The sequence below is a fragment of the Dipodomys ordii genome, unplaced genomic scaffold (genome assembly GCF_000151885.1).
Source record: "Dipodomys ordii isolate 6190 unplaced genomic scaffold, Dord_2.0 Scaffold60, whole genome shotgun sequence".
Classification (NCBI taxonomy): Eukaryota; Metazoa; Chordata; class Mammalia; order Rodentia; family Heteromyidae; genus Dipodomys; species Dipodomys ordii.
In genome coordinates this window covers 5,836,100-5,840,535 of record NW_012267276.1, presented here as the reverse complement: position 1 = coordinate 5,840,535, position 4,436 = coordinate 5,836,100, and positions in this window count along the sequence as shown.

Genomic DNA, 4,436 nt, shown 5'->3' with positions numbered 1-4,436 from the left:
CTTAAATCTCCATACTTTGATCAAAGCATCCTGAATAGCTAAGATTCAAGGTGTGAACCACTTGTGTCCAGCTTCAAAATACTTTCCTATGAATGATATTTTAAAATATTCTTCCCTACTTAAAATTTCCACCTTCCTTTTAAACATGAGATAATTTCAAATAAAAAGTCATCTCATAAAGAACTCAAATTTTGGGCTGGGAAGTTGGCTCAGTGGTAGAGTGCTTACCTTCCATGCATGAGGCCCTGGGTTTGATTCCTCAGCACCACATAAGCAGAAAAAGCTGGAAGTGGTGCTATGGCTCAAGTGGGAGAGTGCTAACCTTGAGCTGAAGAGGAGAGGGACAGTGCCCAGACTCAAAGTTCAGGCTCCACAACCCCCCACCCCACAAAAGAACTCATTTTAATGGAAACAATAGTCACTTTTCTTTACAGAGCAAGCTTATTTCAAATTGTTCTACATGCTCTATTAGTTTTTACTTCTTTCCTTATGGACACATAGAAAATTATTTCAGGTAACTGGTTTTGAAAACCAAATTTCCCACTTACAAGCTGTGTGATCCTGGAAAACATTCTTGAGTTTATAATCCTCAGTTTTGCTGTCTAGAAATTAAGCCTAAAATCACCATATATATATATATATATATATATACATATATATATGTATATATATATATATACTGTGCCTGATATATAGAAATATAAACTGATAATTCATGTATTTATTTTAAGATAAAAACATAATATATGTTTTTGTGTTTGTGTGTGTTTGCCTGTACTTGGGCTTGAACCCAGTATCTAGATGCTGTCTCTGAGCTTTTCTGTTCAACTTGAGCCACAGCTTCCCTTCTAGATTTTTGCTTGTTAAGTGTAGATGAAAGTTTCATAGACTTTCTTGCCTGGGATGACTTCAAACTGCAATCTTCTGAGCAATCTTCTAGCCTCCTGAGCAGCTAGGATTGCAGGCATGAGCCACCCTTGCCAGATTTGCTCATACTTGTTTTAACTGTTATTAAGCTGTACTGGGATAGATCTCATTAAGAAATCCCAACCCCAAGTCTATCAATTCTGTATCCAGTTCTCTCTTAGGTATCCAGCTCTTCACCCATTCTGATGACTTTCAAGAAAACTTAGATATCCCAAGTATCCAAAGTATTGAATGACCTTGCTCAGGAAAATAAAGCACAGAATCAGGTCTTATCTACCAGGACTTCAGCGTGTTGATAGAGGAGGAGTTACTGAACTCTCAGAATCTCTGGGGCAAGGGCTAAAATTCTCAAAATAATCAGAGATAACTAAGATTGAGTCTGTAGGTAAGTGTTAAGTGGTTCCAGCTGCTGGAGGAAGAAGCCAAGTAGGTCATCATTCTATAGACATTTATAATCAGATCTTCACTGCCAAAAGGGAAAAACAATAAAGTATCTCTAACATTGCCTTAGGATTTCTGCAAGCTCACTTCCCACACCTCCTAAGGCTCTCCTTCCTGCCCTTGATCTGCGGCTGTTGATGTCCTCTGTCTGCCCTGTGGGGGCCTTAAGTTTATGATTGCTTCTTGCTAACCTAGATCAACTGATTTGCCAGTCATATGAAGCTTCATCCTCATACCAGTCCCTTGGAAATCTACCCACTCATGCATTGGCCTTTACTCCTAAGAAATCAACGTTGGGCCTGAAACACAGAGACTGATTCTCCTTTTTTAAAAAATGTTAATACTCAAATCATATTTTATTTCCATGTTTTCTACCTATAGACATATAAATTATCAACTGGACATGGTGGTGCATGTCTATATAGTGTGTAATGCCCGCAATTAGAGGCAGAAGTGGGAGGATCATATGAACTCGAGAGTTTAGGACTTGGCTAGGCATCATAGTGAGATTGTTGTAGGATAAAACAAAGTGATAACAAAACATAAAAAGCAATAGATTCTAACATTCTAAAATTTATGGATTGTTCTTCAGAGTGACTTACTCTGACACATTCAGTCCCAGGTAATGTCAGGCTCCAGAGCCACATTGCTGAGGGTCCACTCCGGGCTGACTCATTCCCGTTAGTAATTTTCTAAAATAAGATACTTCAAGTGTCTGTACTCACCCATTCTTCACCTTTTGCGGGTCCCTGGAGTTTTCTTCTAAAGTCTTTAACTTTGTCTTAATCATTGTCTCAATGCATGGTCCTCAAGCCTCCTTGGCATTTTGGGGTAACTCAGTTTCTGAGAGTAGCTCTCCAAACCACCACTTCACTGCTTTGTCTGCTCATTGAATTTTCTCATTGTTTTCTTTCTTTTCCTTCTTGATAACACTGTTCCTTTTTTTCTTTTACATTAATGGATCACTTCCTTTCAAATTGTTAAAAGTATACCAATGAAACTGGGACTACTACTACAAAGAGAACCCCTAAAGGTTCTGGTCCTGTTGGCATGAGTCTTGTAAGCTTGAGGTTTCCCAAATCACATGACAGCAACAGATGGACAATGAGCCCTAAAATGGAATATCCATACATCTGGCAGTGAAGACAGATTCACATGGCTTATAATATTCAGCACAAACTAGGCTACCAGTCTTATAAATTATAGCCACTGCTCATAGAAATGAAAAATAGACCAAGAGAGAATCATCTCTTTTGGCTAGGCCCCTGACTCACCTTAGCAAAAGAATTGTCCTAGGCCAAGGTTCTCAGCCCTCAAAAGAGTATGTCAGATACTCTCACCACTTCAACCTCTGCTTTTAGTGTTTCATATTATCATAGCATTTTGTTGCAGATGCACTTAGAAACTTTGTTGATGGTTACTAGTGATATATGGCTTTGCCTTAGGAATTTTAAACATCTGTGTCTTTTCTCCTATTATCATCAGGAAGAAAATATCTAAACAACTCCATTCAACATATGTTACAAACACTTTTTTCCTGTTTTGTGTTTCTTTATTTACTGGCAAGAGATTCACATTGCTGACAGGATAATATCAGCTTTGTCCATTGAATTGTTCACTTCCGTTTCATAAGTATAGGAAATTGACATTTGGGTTCTTTAAAAGTGAGTGTACTTAGTGTGTGTGTATCTGTGCCAGATCTGGGATTTGAATTCAGGGTGCTATCCCTGAGCCTTTGTGTCCAAGGGTAATGCTGTACTACTTTGAGCCACAGTGATATTTCTGGCTTTTTAGTAGTTAATTGGAGATAAGAGTCTCAGAGACTTTCATGCCTGGGCTGGCTTTGAACCATGATCCTAAGATCTCAGCCTCCTGAATAATTAGGATTACAGGCATGAGCCACTGACATCAAGCTAGTATAAAATATCACATATTTATAACACCCAGATTACTGCTGGTAGTGACCTGTAGGTAGTTCTTCCCTTTTTCAAGGGAAAAGGAAAAAGGCCTGCCTTTTCTTAAGTGCCACATTTCCCACCCTGCTAACTTCTCACCACAAAATAGTGGTACCTGTTAATTGAGCAGGCTGCTTTTTTGTACCCATGATACTAGCTTCTTTTGTACATGAGTTTTTGTTATTGTTGTTGTTATTATTTATCCATGTTAATAACTATAACAGTAATATTCCCTTTTAATGTTTTATGTAATTGTTGAATGAATAGCCTAAATTGTTTATCCAGTCTGGACATTTGGATTGTTCTTGCTATTATGATTAATACTACTATGGGAAATCTTTACTTTTTGGTAGAGAGATGAGAGAGAGAGAAAGAGAGGGAGAGAGAGAGAGAGAGAGAGAGAGAAGAACGAAAGTGATAGGAACAGAGACAGACTTAGCAGAAAAATTGCTAGCTCATAGTATTGTCTCAATAGACACCCTTCCCTAAAGATTAGATCAATGCTATCCTCTCTCATTGTTAGGCTAGCCTACCTGGTGCAGCAATGCCTGTGTGCTTTCCTCTCTGAAAACAAGGAAAATAGCATACAGTTTTTATTTTAATATAATTGCCAATAATGTTAAGGCATGTCTTTAGAGAGAGATATAAACCAGACAACCTTCAAAGATAAAGTCAAGTGCTGATCTAGAAATAATCATTGTTTCAATTCTCTCATTTTCCCAAAACTATGTGTTTCCCTGTCCTGAGCAATGTTTTCCCAATAATGCAGTCAATTTGACTTACTTCATAAATATGGAGGTTAGAAATTGTTATTAGATTTCAATCATTGAAAACTTACTTTTTTTTTTCCAGGGCTGAGGACAGAACCCAGGGCCTTAGGTGCACTGGGCAGGCGTACTTCCGCTGGGCTAAACCCCCAGCCCCGAGAGCTTACTATTTTAGATATTATATTTTGTATTTAAAATACCATAGGTTAGACTTGAGGGAGGACCAAGATGGTGACGGGGCAGTAGGGAAATGCCACAGCTCTCTCCAACCACAGAGTTCGAGTTCCAACGCTTAATCTCCCCAAGAGACCAACAACAACAAAAAGACGAACACTCAGAGAAAAAC